We start from the raw sequence: 19,240 nt of genomic DNA on the forward strand, positions 1-19,240 counted from the left end.
GCAATTGAATATCCTCTTTTGTGAAATGCCTACTTGGCAATTCTTGCACATTTTTCTATCAGTTGTTTATCTTTTTCTTATTAATTTGTAAGACATCTTTTATGTTATAGATATGAGGTCTTTGTCAGTTATGTGTGTTATGAAATCTTTTCCATATACGCTTACCTTTTCACTCTCTTAATGATGTCTTGATGAACAGATGCTCTTAATTTAATGTGGTCCGAATCATTGATCTTTTCTTTATGTTTATTGCCTTTTTGGGTTTTGTTCTAGTAAGATGCGTTTCCCCACCATAAGATAATGAAAATATTCTATATTTTCTTCAAGGAGCCTTAAATTTTTCCTGCTGTATGTAAGACATATGTCTTTTATATCAACCTGATTGTGATTTATGTACAGTGTAAAGAAGGGGTCAAGTTTAAAATGTTTTCCCATATCCAATTGATATGGGAAATCATTTATTGAATAAAACATTTTCCTCTGCAATGGCACCTTTGTCAAAAGTTAAGAACCACTTTATTTGTGGGTCTGTTTTGGGGCTAGAAAGCTATTCCATTTGGTCAATTTCTTTGTCCTTGTACCAATTCCTCACTGTTATTAACTAGTATGGTCTTGACACAGGAAAGCGACTCCCACTGCTGGGAGCCACTTGAGGTCCAAGTGGTCCTTAGCTTCATGCGAGAAAGAATTCAGAAGCGAGCTGACAGTATAGAGTGAAAGCAAGATTTATTCAGCAACTATAGAAAGTCTACTTCACAAACAGAGCGGAGGCTAGTTCTCCCTCCAGAAGAGAACTGGCCCCAGGGTTCCTTTTGCTCCTCTACTGAAGCAATGGCTTAATTATAAGCTAAACAAGGGGAGGAAGATTCATGTAACTTGTGCTGCCTCCATCTTGTTTTGATCAGGGTAGTTTGAAACTTTGTTTTGAGACTTCCTGACTCAGTTAAACGATGTCCGCACAATTAAGCAATGCCCCTAGCCATGCCCAAAGCAGTGCCTGCCAGTTCCCTGTCTCAGTTTTGTAAGTCTTGCTTTCTGGCTGAGCAATTTTTCCCACCTTGTTCTTTTTTCTACAGGTATCTTGGTCTTTCTCATTTCTTACACATTTTAAAATCAACTTGTTAAGAGCCACAAAGCACCCTTTGGAATTTTGATTTGGATTGCCTTAATTCATTATATAAATTTGGAAAGAAATGATATCTTTATAATGTTAAGTCTTCCAGTCCATGAACATGGTAGGTCCCCCATTTATTTGGGTCTCCTTTCATTTCCTTTAAAAACATTTCAGAGCTTTTTACATAATGAGCTTGCATAACTTTTATTAGATTTATTCCTGGGTTTTTGATTCTTTTAGTGATATTGTAAATGGAAATATTTTTAAAAAGCTATGTTCTAACTACTTCCTATTGTTAAATTTGATTTTTTATATGGATCTTGTATCTGCAAACTTGCTAAGAATTTCTAGGTTCTTTGTGATTTTCAAGATACACAGGACTTGTTTCTTCCTTTCTAATTCATATATATACATATATATATACACATACATATATATATATATATATATATATATTTTTTTTTTTTTTTTTTTTTTCCCCCTGCCTCCCTGCTCTGGCTAGGACCTCTAGTTCAATATTGATTAGGAGTAGTATTGGCCAGCTAAGTATGTTATTCAAATCTTTTATTCTCTATTTCTAAAGGAAAGCTTTCAACATTTCTTCATTAAGTCTGATATTTGTTATAGGCTTGTTGTAGAGTTACATTATCAGGCTAATAAGTTCTTTTTTATTTCTACTTTGCTAAGTGATTTTTGCTTGCTTGTTTTAATGATGAAAGGATGTTGAATTTTATTGCTTTTTCTTTATTTATTAAGATGATCATAAGATTTTCTTTTTTTATTAATGTGAATTAGATGATTGAATTTTGAATATAAACTAAATTTGTTTTGCTAGAATAAATCCTGTTTGATCTCCTGCATTAGCCTTTTATACATTGCTGATTCCATTTGCTAATATTTTGCTTCTGTGTTCTCGGTGAGATTGCCTCTAATTTTTCCTCCTCATCCTGTTCTTGTAAAGTTCGGTATTAAAATTATTTTGGCCTGATAAAACAAGTTGGTTAGTGCTGCCTTATCTTTATTCTTTGGAAGAATTAGTAGAAGACTGACATTTCTTTCTTTCTTAACTATTTGGCAGAACCATTGAAGCTACCTAGGTCTTGGAACATTTTCCTTTGGTGGGGGATTTTCAATTACATGTTTAATTTCTTCAATAATTTTGTAATCATTCATTCAATATTTTTCCCATGTCAATTTTAAGTTGTATTTTGCCTAGGAATTTTTCTATTTCATCAAATTTTCAAACTTAGTGACATAAAGCTATTCATAATATCCTCTTAACATCTCTTTAATGCTTGTATGAGAAGTCAGGGTGTCATCTTCTTCATTCCTGACATTGGTACCTTCTCTTTCTCTTTTTCTTAATCAGTCTTACCAAGGATTTATCATGTTTATAACTCTTTTCAAAGAACCAACTTTTGGCTTTGTTTATCTTCTCCATTTTAGATTTGTTACTATTTCACTAATATCTGCCCTTATTTTTATTATTTTCTTCTTTTTGCTTTCTTAGGCTTTAATTTGCTGAGTTTTATTTTTTTTTCCCAACCTATTAGGATGGGCTTTTACTATATGTGTTTAAACTATAAATTTCTCTTTAAACTTTGTTTTAGCTTCACCCCGCAAACTTTGGATATGTCACACTGTTATTATCTTCCAATTAAAATATTTTATAATTTTGATTGTGATTAATTTTGACCTATGAATTATCTGGAAATGTATTTTAAAGATACATATAGCATGTTTTGTTTGTATCTTTTTACAATTTATTTTTAATTTAGTTCCTGTGTTGTCAGAGTATGTATTCACCATCTCAGTTTTTGAAATTTATTGAGACTTGTTTTGTAGCCCAACATATGATCAGCTTTGCAAATATCCCACAAACACTGTAAAATTAGTTGTATTCTTTAGTTTGGGGATACAGTGTTCTGTCTGACCATTAGGTTAAATCTATACTTTCTGTTGTTAAAATATCTCATACTGTTTCTAATTTCTTGGGTTGCTTTTCTATCAGTTACTGAGAGAAGTGAGTTAAAATCTTCCACTATGATTGTGGTTTACCTATTTCCCCTCTCAGTTGTTGCTTTAAATATTTTGAGGCCAGGTGCATATAAATTTAAAATTTCTATTTTCTACCTGGTGAATTGAAACCTTGATCACTAGGAAATGTTTCCCTTTTTTTCCTAGAAATCTTTTTAATCTTAAAATCACATTATCTGACAATAATATAGCTCCACTAGATTTTCCTTGGTTAAAATTTGCATAGTTTCTTTTCCCCCATCCTTTTAATTTCGACATTTCTGTAGCTTAGGTTTTAGATGTATCTCTTATAAACAGCAAATAGTGGGAATTTCAAAAATCCAGTCTAACAAATCTTTATCTTTTAATTGGAGCATCTGGCATATTTACGTGTAATACAATAGTTGTTATGTTTGGGTTTAAATCTACTGTCTTACCATATGCTTTCTATTTCCCTGCCTGTTCTTTCTATTTTCTTCTTCTTCTTTGCCTACTTTTGGGTATTTTTTTTGAAAGTATAACTAAATAGTAAATGCTATAATGTAAAATATACAGTTTCATGAATTTTGACAGCAGTTGACACCCATGTACCCTCCACCTGAATCAAGAGAGAGAATGTTTCTCTGACCCCAAAAAGTTTTCCTCATCTCTTACCAATCTCCTCACTCCCACCCTATATTAGCTGTAAATATTTTCTGCTTTCTATCAGCATAGTTTTGTTTGTTCTTGAACTTCACTTGAATGATGCCCTTTTGTGTGTGGCTACTTTCACTCGACATGATGTTTTTGAACTTTATTCATGTTTGGCGTGTTTGGTAGTTTGCTTCTGTTGCTGAATGATATCCCATAGTATGACTATATTACCATTTGTTTATCCATTCTCATATTGATAGACATTTGGATTGTATTGTTCCCATTTGGGGGTTAGTATGAATAAAGCTGCTATTAACTTTCTTCAGCAAGTGTTTTTGTGAACATACGTTTTTATTTTGGAGGGTAAGTACTTAGAAGTAGAATTTCTGGGTCAGAGGACATGTGCATATTTGATTTTATGAGACTGCCAAGCAATTTTCTAAAGTGGTAGCACCATTTTATAGTCTCACCAGCAATATATAAAAGTTCCCATTGCTTCACATCCTTATTAAAATTTGATATTATCAGTCTTTTTAATCTTAGCCATCTTGGTGGCTATGTAGTGGTATCTCATTATGGTTCTAATTTGCACATTCCTGACTACAGATGATGTTGAACACCTTTTCATATGATACTTACCATTTGTATATCTTATTTTGTGACGTTTGTTCAAGCCTTTTGCTTGAATTTTAAATTGGGTTGTTCATAATTTTAGTTTTGAGTTGTAAAAGTTATTTATGGATTTTGTATACAAGTCCTTTGTCATAAATATATGCAGTACAAATGTTTTCTCCCAATCTGTGGCATGCCTTTACATTTTCTTTATGGTATCTTTTGATTAGTGAAAAGAGTGAGTTTAATTTATCAATTTATTCTTTTAAAATATTGCTCTTGTGTCTCGTCTGAGAAATCTGCCTACAACTAAGTCACAAAAATATTGTTCTATTTTTTTAGAAGCTTTATAGCTTTCACTTTTATGTTTAAGTCTATGATCCATCTCAAATCAATTTTTGTGTATTACACAAATTAAATTTTGTGTTATGGGTAAATATTATATATTCCATATGGATAGTATCATATAGAAAAACAAATATTGTATGTTGAAAAGGCTATATTTATCTTGGACCTTTATCAAAGATTAATTAAATGTAAATGTATGGGTCTATTTCTGGACCCTTTCTTTTCATTCTGTTGATTTCCTTGTGTATTCTAATACCAACAGCAGACTGTCTTCATTATTGTAGCTTTAGATTACTGTAACTTAAGTATCAGAAACAGTAAAGTAAGTTCTCTCCAGTTAAAATATGCAGTCTATTCCTCTATCACTTGAATCTATGGACTTTCAATTGCTTTGACTTATATAATATGGTAGAAATGTTTCTATATGACTTCTTAGACTAGATCAGAAGAAACTTTATGGATTCTGCCATGGTCTCTTAGAATTTTGACTCTAGAATAAGCCAGGCAACATGTAAGCAATCTGACTATCCTGACACTACCATGCTGTGAGAAAGCTCAAGCAAGCCACGTGAAGAAGCTATGTGTAGGGAGAGATGCCCTACCAGACATAGCTATTTCAGCCATTCCTGCCCAGACTCCAGACATGTGATTAAAGTAGCCTTCACATGACTCTAGTCCTATCTGACTGTAACTTTGTGAAAGACCCAGAGCAAGAACACCCAGCTGAGCCCATGCAACTCATAGAGCTTTGAGAGAGAATATCTGTTTAGAAGCGACTAAGTTTTGGCATAGTTTGTAATATAGAAATAGATAACTAAAGATACTCTTTAATGGAGTTCTAAAGCGAGACTAGATTTTGAGGGTTAGGAGAATCTGGACTCAAATTTTGCATGTGACTTTGAGCAAAGACTACCAAATTACCAGTCCAAGGGCTAAACAATTTATATACAATTTATTTCATCAGTTGCTGTGGTTTGAATATGTTCCCCAAAACCACGTGTTAGAAATTTAATTGCCATTGTAAAAAAAAACATACTCTGGGGAGAAGAATCCCTATTCAATAGATGGTGCTGGGAAAATTGGATAGCCACATGTAGAAGACTGAAACAGGATCCGCATCTCTCATCTCTCATAAAAATCAACTCACGATGGATAGCATACTTAAACCTAAGGCATGAAGCCATAAGAATTCTAGAAGAAAATGTTGGAAAAACTCTTACAGACATTGGACTAGTCAAAGAATTTATAAAGAAGACCCCAAAAACAACCACAGCAAAAATAAATAAATGTGCCTTGATCAAATTAAAAAGCTTCTAAACAGCCAAGGAAACTATCATTAGAGCAAATAGACAACTTATAGAATAGGAGAAAATATTTGCATGTTATACATCTGATAAAGGGCTGGTAACCGGAATCTATATAGAACTCAGTCAAATCACCAAGAAAAAACAAACAACCCCATTAAAAAGTGGGAAAAGGACATGAACAGAAACTTTTCAAAAGAAGATAGGCTAACGGCCAACAAACATGAAAAAATGCTCAGCATCTCTAATCATCAGGGAAATGCAAATCAAAACGACAGTGAGATATCACTTACCTCCAGCGAGACTGGCCTTTATCAAAAAGTCCCCAAACAACAAATGTTGGCGTGGATGCAGAGAAGTAACTAGTACAACTTCTATGGAAAGTAGTATGGAGATACCTTAAAGAACTAAAAGTAGAACTACCATTTGATCCAGCAATCCCACTACTGGGTATATACCCAAAAGAAAAAAAGACATTCTATAAAAAAGACATCTGCACTAAAATGTTTATAGCAGCACAATTCACAATTGCAAAGATGTGGAAACAACCCAAGTGCCCATCAATACATGAGTGGATTAATAAAATAATAAAATGTGCTATGTGTATAGCATGGAGTACTACTCAGCCACAAAAAATAATGAATTAATACCTCTTGCATTATCCTGGATGGAAGTGGAGCCCATTCTTCTAAGCAAAGTATCACAAGAATAGAAAAACAAACACCACATGTACTCACCATTAAATTGGTATTAATTGATCAATACTCATGTGCACATACTGGAAATAACGTTCATCGGGGCCAGTGGGAGGGGAGGAGGGGATGGGTAAACTCACACCTAATGGGTGCGGTGTGCGCTATCTGGGGCATGGGAACACTTGTAGCTTTGATTTGGGCTATGCAAAGGCAATTTATGTGACTAAACCATTTGTACCCTGGTAATATTCTGAAATTAAAAAAAAAAGTGGGACCTTTAATAAGTAATTAAGCCATGAGGGCTCTACGGGAGTTACCACTGTGTGGGTACATTATAAATGGGGGAGTTCAGCCCCCTTTTACTCTCTCTCTCACCCTCCTTTCTGCCTTCCTCCATGGGATGACACAGCAAAAGGCCCTTGCCAGATGCTAGTACCTTGATCTTGGACTTTCTAGCTGTCAGAACTGTGACGACTAAATTTCTCTTTATTGCAAATTACCTAGTCTATGATATTCTGTAATAGCAGCACAAAACACACTAAGACATCATTCAATATATTTGTAAGTGCCTACTGAGGACAGGGAGAATGCTTGGGAGATACAAATGTAAATAGAGCACAGCTCCTCCTCTGGAGGAATTTACAGATCAGTGGGGGAAAATAGACAAGTTCACTGCAGAGATGGCCAACTCTAAAAAACATAGCTTTGCTAATCTAAATTCACACAAAACTGATAGGTACAAAACATCAGACAATGAGTATGTCATAGTCACCGACTTCCCTCTTATATTGCCTTCTAGGAAGGTCAGAAATTAATTTGAGATTCGACCCTAGTTGTTTCTAATTATCTGTTCTCTTCTTCAACATCATTTTCAATTTTCTAGTTCTAATTTAACAGGTCTTATTGTAATGTCTTAAATTCTTTTGAGGAGTAAGTTGGGATAAAATTATGAATAACGTGTATTAGATCAATTCAAATTGAAAGCATAGTTAGGGATCAGAGTTGTCACATTCTTGCTTTTGTGCTTGGGACAGTCCCTGCTGAGAACAAAACTTCACTACAACTACTATGATTACAACTATTAATACCATTGCTAATAATAACTACAGCTGGTATTTACTGAGCATAGTATACCAGGGACTGTGCTGAGTGCTTAAATGAATCATTTGGTATCCTTTCTACAACACCCTGTGATGTAGGTGTTAATATTATCCCATTTTAGAGATGAAGAAGCTGAGACTTGGAGAGGTGATGTCACTTACCCCAGGTAATGATGTGGCCAGGAAGCATCAGTGGCAGCTCCATCCACTGCCCATGCTTCAGCATTAGATGTTTGGTGCACATGGGTCCAGGGAAACAGTGATGGATGGATTTTAATTATGTCCCAACCTGGCCCAACCCTCTTCTTCACTCAAAGGCTTTACCTGGCCAGGCCCAGCGATTCTGAGGGTCTTGCGGGGATGAGCTGACTGAGGTCCCCTCCAGACTCATCCCTCCCTGCACATGGAACCCATCTGTATAAACACTTGTATCCGTGGACTCTGAATCCAAGTCTCATATTCACTAAATAGACAGCATTTGGGTTCATTGTGACCAGGGAAAACCAGAGAATGGACTAAAGAGAGAAGTTAAATTCTGGCAATTGTTTCGAAATGTTTGAAAAGTGATGTTCAAAGCACATGTCCCTGGCGTCATTAAAACCTCTTTCTGGCTGGACACAGTGGCTCATGTCTATAATCCTAGCATTCTTGGTGGCCAAGGCAGAAGGATGGCTTGTGATCTGGAGTTCAAGACCACCTTGAGCAAGAGTGAGACCACATCTCTACCAAACAATAGAAAAAAATTAGCCGGGCGTGGGGGTGTGCACCTGTAGTCCCAGCTACTCAGGAGGCTGAGACAGGAAGATAGCTTGAGCGCAGGAGTTTGAGGTTGCAGCGAGCTATAATGATGCCACCACACTATAGCCGAGGCAACAGAGAGATTCTGTCTCAAAAGCAAACAAACAAACAAAAAAACCCCTTTCCTTAAAAAGTCAAGGGATATATTTATAATAGAGAAAACAAGGGAAATATATTTGTTCCCAATCACCGCATGTTCCAGTCTTTCGCATCTGTCATTTAATTATCCCTCATGGCGAAGTGAATAATACCAGAGACCCTGGAGTCTGATGGCCTCCACTGCTCAGTGGTAACCTTGGCAAGATATGTTTCCCTTCTGGGCCTTGGTTTCCTCATTTATAAAATAATAATAGTACTTGCCTCATAGTGTTGTTGTGAGGATTAATGAAGATAATACATGTACAGAATTTTGTAGGGGCCCAGTAAGTGTTAAGTACTGTAATTATTATGTCAAGTGCTGAGTCCCATAGGGGAGCATGGTGTGCCCTTGTACTTGTTCAGTGGACAGGGAGGGGTGGTGGGGGTGGGGGACGGTCGGAGCGGGGAAGGGCTTGGGGGCCTGGGGGAGTTTGTGCATCTGGCAATACTTGAGTCCTGGGTGGCTGGCATCCCAAAAGTGATGAGTGGGCTGTCATATTCCAAATTGAAAGTGATTTTGGTAACATTTAATAGCGGTTTTCTCTTTTAAAAAAGTCTATGCTTGTCAAATAAATTACATGTGTGTCAATCCTATAGTAGCTTCATCTAGAATTTGTGCTGATTTTGTCTCTGTGATTCATGGAAATGTTATTAGTTTGGATATTGTGTACCAATTCCAATTTTGGAACTTCTACGTATTTGTTAAAAGTTTCTTTCTTCATTGCTGTTGTTGTCAACTGTCACCAGGAAACAACTGAGCTAAGTCAACATTTAATTATGTATCTGGCCATTTGGGTGTTTAATGGTAAAGGGGAACTGAGGTGGGGTGTCTAACTGGCCATCCAGGTCCTTCTAGTCCACTTCTGGCTCTCACTCCCTTGGTTAATGCCCCAAGAGGAAGTGGAGGTGGCCGCCCTCTTCATCTGACGGACGTGTGGAGCTGGAACGTGAGTCAGATGTAGTGTGAGTACAGCTGTGAGCTCCATCCTGCTTGGCCCTCCCTGGCTGGTGGCTTTGGTCACATCCCCTCCCTCCTCTGATAGTTTCTCTTTCTATAAAACAAGGAGGTTACAATCCCTGATGTAACACATTTCTCCAAACTCCACAACTTAAGACTTTGGTCATCATTTGCCATGCAAGCTGTCTGTTCCACCAGGCAGTTCTGGGAATGCTTCCCGAAGGAGGAAACGTGCAGCTTGAACGGTGGCGGAGAAGTGTCTTGGAGAATGAGCCGTCATTGTAGTCAGATGGCACACACTGGGCGAGAGTGGGAGGAGGGTCTGGGAAGGAACTCAGGAGAAAGAACAGGTTGGGGGCAGAAGGGAAAGAGGAGAATGGAGTGGAGAAGGCACCACAGTGAAATGCTCCAAGGGCCTGGGAAGGCATCCCGGATTGTCCCACAGCAAGAGAAATGGCCCAGTGACAGAAGGACATCAGGACAGAGAGGCCAGATTGGCCTTAAGTAAAAGGGCAGAAGTGAGGCAGTGAGGGGACACACACAGGCCTCAGGACCATGGCTCTGGTGTAAGGTCCTGCCCAGCAGGGCTGAGAGCAAGACACTTTTCTCCAGGCCGCCATTCCCTCGTCTGCATAGTGAACAGGTAACAGTCCTCCCAGCTCAGGAGCTGTGCTGAGTGAATGAGATAATGCAGTGGTGGGGGCGCATTATCTGGCTGTTGCGAACTTATTATAACTGATGGTCGCTATTTTAAACATTTGGCCAGAAGGAGCTCAGAATAGCGGGAGATTATTGGTCCAAGCCTAGAGCCTTAGGAGGGATCTGGGGGTTCTGGGATAGCAGGCAGGCTTACTAGATGTAGGGGTGGAGAGGTTCCCTGAGGGTCAGCAGCAAAGCCTGTGATACGTGTTTAAGATCCTGAGACCACAGAGGTCAGAGAGGGAGCAGCAGCACTGACTGAGACTGAACTTCCTGCCAGCCAGTGTTTGGGGGTCAGCGGTAGAGGTGAAGTCACGTTTGTTTTAACCTAAAGAGAATAAAAAAGTGTGAATGCCTTGCACACCTAAATTTGTGGAGTAAGACTCACACTTTTGTATCTGCTGTCCCAACATAGGGTGTTACTGTGTGTAAAAAAGGGAAAAAAATAAATACAGAAATGATGAACTTCAGGGAGAAGAAATAACATTTCAATTTGAGTTTCATACAAGAAAAGGTAAGAAAGGCAAATACAAATACAAGTAACTATGTGGCCCACTTACCTCTCTGTTTCGTACGTGATCCTTGGGGCCTCTGGTTTGGAAAGTCAGGGCTTTGGAGGAGCAAAATGTTTTCTCACTAGAGCAAGAAGCTGGGCTCTTTCTGTGTTCAGCTCGGGGAACACCGCTCAGGGCACAGGTGATGCCGTGCAGCTGGAAGGGACCCTGGGGCCACTGGCTCTTCTCCAGAGCAAGTCCATATTTCCCACTGGACAGAAAGAAAGAAATGATGCCAGTGAGGTGGGCATGCCTTCCCAGGCTGAGCCTTTGCCAACACTTCTGGGAACTCACAAAGCTCTCACCTGCTTGACATGCTCCCTCGAGTGCCCTGTGCCAATTTCTCCAGGCTCATCCCGCTCTTCCTTCCTTGCACTTGACACTGAAGTAGCACCAAACTGCTGATAGTAATTTACTCATTTATTTGCTTCTGATCTCTCTAGCTGGAATTCCTTTTTCTCCTCTCTGTTCTCCTGAGAAAAAGCAGCTTATTGCAGCCCAGACCTTGCCTCATCCCAAAAGCTTTCCATTTTCCTTTGTATAAAGTTCATCTTTTTCTCTTGGCACCTGGCTTCCCTGTCTCGTACTAAATCCTATTTTGAATTTATTACCCAACTACCAAGAGGAGTCTCCATATTCCTTAAAATCTAGGTGAGGCTAATGTAGCATCACATTCCAGGACCTATGGAAAGCTAAAGCCATTCCCAGGATGTTTGCTGATTCTTGAGGGCAGGGAGGGAGACGCGAATTGTGATACTACAATGACTCTAGCTTCAGGCTTCAACATCTCCTTAATTTATGCCATTTATGTATATTCTGGTTATCTTGAACATGAAATTTCCAGTTTACAGACATTGACCCAACTTTGGAAGTTATCCTTCCCTGCTTTCCAAAAGATACAAGATATGAAATTCTAGAAAAGACAAATTTAATCTACAATGGGAGAAAGCAGGTCACTAGTTGTCTAGGGCTAGGGATGGCAGGGATTTTCTGGGAAGAGTTATAAAGAGATTTTTTTGGGGAAATGATCTTTATCTTGATAGTGGTAATGGTTACACAGGCATATACATTTGTCAAAATTTATCAATGCATACACTTAGAATGGATGCATTTTGTTGCCAGTGAGTTATACCTCAATAAAGTGGATTTTTTTTTTAAAAAAAAACAACTATTCCAGAGAGGCTTCCCTGACCTCCCAGAAAGATTTAAGCACTCCTACCTTAGAACTTCCATTGGTCCCTATGTGTCTACTACAGGATGAATCACACTGCTGTGATTATCTGTTTAGCTATCTGTCTCCCACAGAGAGCCTCTAGAAGTCAAAATGTATCCCATTCAACCATTATAACCACAGAGCTGGTGCAGTGCCCAATACATAGTAGATACTCTGTATGAGTGAAGAGAAGAAAGAGTAAAACACACTCATGACATTGTCCTGAGAGTCTCTGAAAGTTGAGAGCATCAGAATGGAAGGAAAACATAGACAGTCTGAGCCTAGCTGCTCTCCTAGGAACTAGGCACCATCTCCAATCTTCTCTTGTCTCTCTCTGGATATTCCAATTCAGAGAGTGCGTGTGTGCATATGTGAGCCCACAGTGTGTGTGTATGTGAATTCTTTTGCATTAAGTATAGATGTTCTTGAATGTCTATAAATAAAATATAATTTCAAGAGTGTCCCTGATGCTTCCCTACAATTATTCCAAGTGTCAAGATAGGCCCCAAAGTACTTCCAGTGTTTTTGGTTTTATAGTCCCTGCTAGAACTGCCTTATCTGGTCAAGGAGAGGATGCTGGACACAAGGAAAGATTGCAGGATTCGTCCTCAGGTTTGGCCCTCCAAGAGACTTCCACAGGCCCATATAGGGTTGGGGGAAGAAATGGGAATGGGAAGCAGAGAGAGTGTCTGGTGTGCCTTTATAACCCGAGTCCATGATGGCAATTTTGGCTTCAGTTTGCTTGTCCAAAGGCAATTTCTCCTGATAGAGCCTAGGACCAAAGGTGTCACCTGATGGCCTGATAATCTCTGAACTTACAGCCTGAGAACTTCAAGACACCGAGTGAGGGAGTTATGGCAAAATAGGAGATTTCCATATTAATTTAAAGGTAAAACCTGAAGTGTTAAAAAATATGTCTCTGGGACAAGTTGGGAAATGTTGAGCTGGGGAGCGGGTGGGGAAGAGGAAGAGGACTGTATCCATCAGGGTGCAGGCAGGAAAAGAGAAATTGTGCTAGGTGCTTCAACAGAGGGATTTAACACAGGGGCTTGGTTACGCTAATGTTGAAAGGCTTAAAGGGCAAAAGAAGGATGCCGAAGCAATCCAGATATCACTAACTGCAGGAAGCAGCTGCCACTCCTAGGTTTGTGCACAACAGGAGGAGGTGGGATGATCAGAGACAAGGAATATGGAGGAGAAACCCCTCTGTGACTAGTGCTCAGTCATCTGGGGTAGGGGCACCTCAAGGCCTGACCTTGGACTTCTGAGGGGGAGGAAGGTAGCTGATGCTCAGACACCAAAGTGGCCTGTCTGTGGCTGGCTGGTGCTGGTACCTGAACTGCCATACCTAGGAAGACCCAATGAGGCTGGACACTGAGGTTACGGCTGTCTTTTTCTGCTGGAGAGAAGCTAACAGAAGTGGAAATGAAGAAATGTCTCTCTCCTCATGTCTCCCTTGCCCACACCCTAGTGCCTCCCGGCAGCAGAATGTAGCGGCAAGACAGCAGGCCAGGGAACCCTGGGGAGTGGCTTGTCCAGCCCCTAGCATTGCAGAGCTACACCTGGAAGGGTGAGCTCATAGCTGAAAGGCAGCGGGTAAGAAACCAGCACAGGCACCTTCAGCTGAGGTGAGGGGTTGCTGATCCCCAGGGGATGAAGTTGCTTGTAAGAATTACGAGGAAGAGCCACGGAAGTCCCTGCTGTTCAGCTGCCAGAGAGAGCAATGTCAAGCATCTGGCTGGTCTCCCAGAGCTCCACAGGAGTCACCATGGCCCGGCCCCTGATCTGGGCTTCAGCTCTGCAAACTCAAACTCCAGTTTGTCAGTTCACCCTGGGTGATCTCAGACACACCAGCCGTGCTGCCTGGAGATGACCCTGGGAAATGGTCACTGCTGTGCCATACAGGAGGGGGCTCCAGCAACAGGATCAGGTACGTTGCGAACCAACTCGCAGCCCCGGATCCTGGCAGTCACATTCCGGCACAGTCAGACTCTCGGACTTGTCATTTCCTGGGCTCTACCACATAGAGATCTTTACGTATTACTATTTATCCTTCTTGATCATATTTTGGTGTTGAAGGGATATGGAGGACACTCTGGTCTGTGCACAATTGCAAGCTAACTCATGGGGTGCTGCGGAGGACATCTGGTTTTTGTTTTTTGGGTTTTTTTGTTGTTGCTGTTCTTTCTATCCCTTATCCCTCTTTTCTATTAGCAAACTTACTCCCTCCCTCCTTCTCTTCCTTCATTCTTCCCTCTCCTTCACCACCTTCCCACTCTTTTTCAGGTGGTATTGATGAGTCTCAGTACTTTGGCTTCCTCTGGCCACAAGGCTGAGCATTGTCCCCATTTCCCTGACCACAGGGCTCAAGTCAACAGTGGGGCTGTGAGACCCAACAGCACCTGTTGGTCTCCCTCCCTGGAGTTGTGTGCATAGAAGGGCTCCCTCCTTCCTCTAGGGTTCCCACACTGTCATGATGAAAGCCTGGGGCTGTCTATGAACACACAGACCTTGGAGGAGAGGGGAAGCCAGGGTGGAGAGCAGGGCTGAGCCTTAAGAGGGAAGGAACGCTGATGCCATACTTTGAGTCTCTGGGTCCACTGTACCCCATTCTTCCCAGTTATGGGAACCAACCAGTTCCCCATCTTCCTTCACCTCACTTGAGCTGACAAATCACGTTCAACTAATGGCAAAGGGGTGACATTTAATGACCCTGTCCTTAAGTTCTGGAAATGATTCTCATTTGGTGTCAATACTCCTCTATGAGTGAACACATATCTATTTTTGAGAAATCAATACACATTTGTATGCCAAGTCCAGATTTTGAACTTTTCTTTTAACATCAGATATGGATTTTGGCCACACTAAGCAATGAAGCTAAGATGTAATCACCTGTGTTTGCTTTCATTTATGCTCTAAGTTGTTTCATGGAGGGCATCTGAATAAAGCAATCTTTCTGGGCCTGTTTTCTCATCACCCTTAGATATAACTACTGAACTCCCTGTGGGTTGTGCTGGCTGCTCTCACATTTTTACCAGCTTGCAGACATCTGCCAGTCACAGTTCACTGGACACAGAAGTGAGGCTGGGAGAATCTCCCTATGCACACCAATCCAGAGTGGGAGACCATGGAGCCAGTAGAGGAGGAGCAGAGCACAGCTAAGAGCTAACAGGTCTTGGCAGAGCAAAGAGCAGGTGTATAGATGTGGAGCTAAGAAAGACCTTCAAGGAATGGAGAGACTCTCAGTTTGGCTGAAGTTTTCAGCTGGAGGGTACAGAGATGAGGCTACAGTGCTTCATTCTTCCCTGTTCAAATAAGCTTCCTGGTGCCAAGCTTGGGAATCTGGCAGGTTCTCTAGTCCACATTTCCACTGTGGGGACGCAGGGAGCCCTCCTCACGAGCAGAGCCACATAGGGAATAAAACCTCTGATGTCTTTAATTCAGCACTATCTAGTTGATAGCCTCAGTTCTCTCTTCCTGTGGAAGAGACTGGTTCACCCATTTGAAAGGAGTGCTGAAGACAGGGGAGGGTAAAAGATGTTGCTAGGGAAGCTGGAGGAAGTTAGGGAAAGTCTGGGGCCAGTTTCTGGTGAAAAACATTCCCCCCTCTCCCTTTGGCAGTAAAGAAGAAAATTAAATGAGGGTGTCAAAATGGTGAGCTGAAGTGCCCAGAGGTCAAGGTCTAGTGCTTCCTTGAGAATGTGGGCTTCAGATTAGACATTCTTGGCCTCAGATCTTGGCTCTCCCTCAGACTGGGTTGGGGGCTTTGGGCAACTCTCTTAATCTCTAAGCTTTCAGTTCATGGAGAGAGGGGACTACGTGGAGATTAGAGAATGAAATGTAGACCCGATACACAGTAGGTGTTCAATAAGTGACTGATATGACTATCTTTGTATGTTATAGATATTATCGGATTGTCATCAGGATTAAATGATTTCCTGCCCATAAAGTGATTGTTCCATAAGATGCATGTATGTGAACAATTACTACTATTGTTATTGCTGTTATCAGAGACAGCATCATATGGAGAATTCCTGAAGCCTCCGCTCTCACTATGGAAAGATCGAGACAGGAATCAGACTTTGGCACATAGACCAAGCGAGAGGTGACATATAGGTTCATCACATGTGCCAACTGACCAGTTGGCAGTGTCTGAAATGCATTTCAAGTGCTATTCCAATGCATATCTAGCTCAGCAGGAAAGAGTACTCTATGATCAATTAGTGATGTATGTTCTGGGTGGTAAAGGAGGTCATGCCAGCATGCATGCTATGGATTTGCCTTCTTTAGACCGAAGTGTCATTCTAGACAGTCCATCTGGGAGCCTGTAACAAAGGGCCAGGTCTACCTTGTCCACTTGTACCAATCTCCACTTGCTCCATATTTTACTCCCAGCACATAGTTGAGACATGGCCAGGGCCCAAACCCAGCTGCCTTTTCCTCAGGAAACTTTGGCTGGCATAAATGAGACCTGTAAATCCACCATGTGGATGACACAGGCTGTGTGCCCAGCTCAGGCTCTGTGAGCAACAGGACAGGAGGGAGTTGCTTAGTGACATGACACAAAGGGTGCCTTTGATTCATCACCCAGCCTCAGCCCCAAGCCCGTGGCCGGCAGCTAGTACGGGCTGCAAATGGGCAATAGAACTCCTTTACAAATGTCACTTTGCTGTAAAATGTAAATGTTTAACATTTAGACACGAACACTGACTCCTAAAATGCCTAGTGCTGGGTGCCTTTTTTTTCATTCTCTTGGGGAATCTTTGTCCTCCCGTGGTGAGAGATTCCACTGCATGATTTACACCCTTGTGCTTGTTAAATTGCTGGCATGTCTTGCCCCAGACAGGGCAGCAAAGGAGCAGAGATTTGCAGGGGACTTTATACCTTGCCTGCTAATGCAGAGTATTAAATATACAGTGCAATTCCATCCCCAGCCACTGCTCAGAGGTGCTATGAACCCTGAACATAGGAGATTTCATTTTATTTCCAATTATCCTGGACTTCAAAATATAAGGTTGTGTCATTGAAGGTCAAGAAAGACCAAAAACAGCAATAAAGAATGTTCACTGGGAGTTCTCTCCTTTAGACTGGCTCATCAGCTAATTCTGTCTCATGAGTCTGGTCGAAGAGGCTCCGGGTAAATCAGGGTGCGAGTGATTGTTCTTGAAGCTGAATTCCTTTTCTCCTAAGACATTGCTAATGAGGGTGAGCCCAGTAGCCACTCTGGGTCTCCTGATGACTGGCCTTTGGATAAAGGTAGACCTAGCAGAAAAAGCAAGTCAAATTGGTGAGATCTGGGAAGACAATTAGGTTACAGGAATGGCTGGGCATAGGGGTAGGAGGATCCGGACAGCAGTTTCACTTAACTTCTGTTTCCTTTGGAGCATGTTGTTTGTTGAATTTTTCTTTGCATCTCCCTGCTTGGTGTCTTCCACAGTCTTGATCACAGTGGGCACTTAATACCTATCTGTTCAATTGATTAAATCTGTAATGAGTCACAGGCAAATCCAGCGTTGGCCAAAGAGATTAGGTCTGATGTTCCAGTGAATGAATTTTACAACCTCAGCCGAGTCTCTTAACCTCTCTGTACATGATTTTATGTTATTCCTGTAATATTCTTTGTAAGTAACTAGGGTAGAGGTGATTAGTCTTAATTTACTAACAAGAAACAGAGGCTCAGACAGGTTACAGAGTTTTCTTGTGATCACATTGAGTCAGTATAAAGCCAAGATGAAAATTCTGCTTCTCAATTCCCAGTTTCAATTATTATTATTATTCTTTTTACGGTTCACCACATTGAATGTTCATACCCTGTGCCATGACCCCAGGTGAGGCACCTGCCATTATCCAGGCTGAGACTAGGATGAGGCAAGTGAGGAGCTCAGGGCATTTGCAAAGCCCCAAGAGTGGGGGCTCCTTACATGGTGCCTCGCCTGCCACACCTTTATCCCGGCCCTGGGCATCTTATATGCGAAGCATGAATGAACGGGTAGTGCTCAAGAAAAGAAGTCTTCATGTGAGCTCAAAAGAGTTTATTTTCTCCAGGCCCAGTAGCTGGAAGTCAGGGCTCTCTTAGAACAGAAAGTTGGTGAGAAATTGCTTTTTCAGGGTAGTCAAAAGAGCAAAGAAACATGCGTGCATTTAAACACCGACACAGGCTGAGTCTGGGGTGCTCTTTTCCCACCCTCACTCAACAGGGTACCCGATGACACCTGCCAGTAGCTCTTGGTGAAATGTGCCCCCTCAGAAGGTAGAGGGGGTCAGAGGTCTGGGCGGTTTCTGCATGACTGATCAGTGTGGCTTGCTACCATCCAGGGTCCTTATATTAAGACACGTTTGTGCACAGTGTGTTAGAAACCCAACTCAAACTCTCTGAGACACAAATGGGAATGTATTAGATGAGCACTGACATACGTAACTAAGGGAGAAAGGGTCCTCAGAAGTCATCAGAATTAGAGACCAAAATGACTCAAGGAGTTTTCTTCGTCTCTGGCCTCCACTTCTTTCCCCTCATTTGTGATAAAGGGATTTCCTCAGCAATGAGAAAAATAGAGTCACTAAAAGTTCTCGAGCCTCATGTCCTCGATCCTGCCATCAGTGAAGGAGTGATCAGTGTTCTTCCCTTACTTCCAGTATAAAAATTTCCAGGGAAAGACTCTGATTGGCCTAGTATGGTCAGGTGCTCACCCTGGACATATTAGTGGGCTTGAAGTCACAGTCATTAGAACCAGTAAGGCATCTGGGGCCACCTCTGTGTATGAAAACCCTCACCAAGAATGGAGACCTTGTGAGCTGGGCAACCAAGCCAACCCCACTGTTTCTTCCAACCGCATCCATGAGCAGCAATGGTGCAACATTAGACTCTGCTTTGTAGCGGTTTGGCCCAGCAAGGCCTGCAGAGCTAAAGCAGGAGGAGGGGGTTATGTACAGGAAGCCCACCTTTTGTACAGTCTCTTCTGGGAGCTTCTATATCTTTTCTCTGGATCTCTAGAAGTCACCTGATCACTTCCATGGGAACTGGTCTGCTGAGTCAAGCACACTCATCAAACAGCTGTAAC

Source organism: Propithecus coquereli, unplaced genomic scaffold (genome assembly GCF_000956105.1).
Source record: "Propithecus coquereli isolate 6110/MARCELLA unplaced genomic scaffold, Pcoq_1.0 Scaffold6, whole genome shotgun sequence".
Lineage (NCBI taxonomy): Eukaryota > Metazoa > Chordata > Mammalia > Primates > Indriidae > Propithecus > Propithecus coquereli.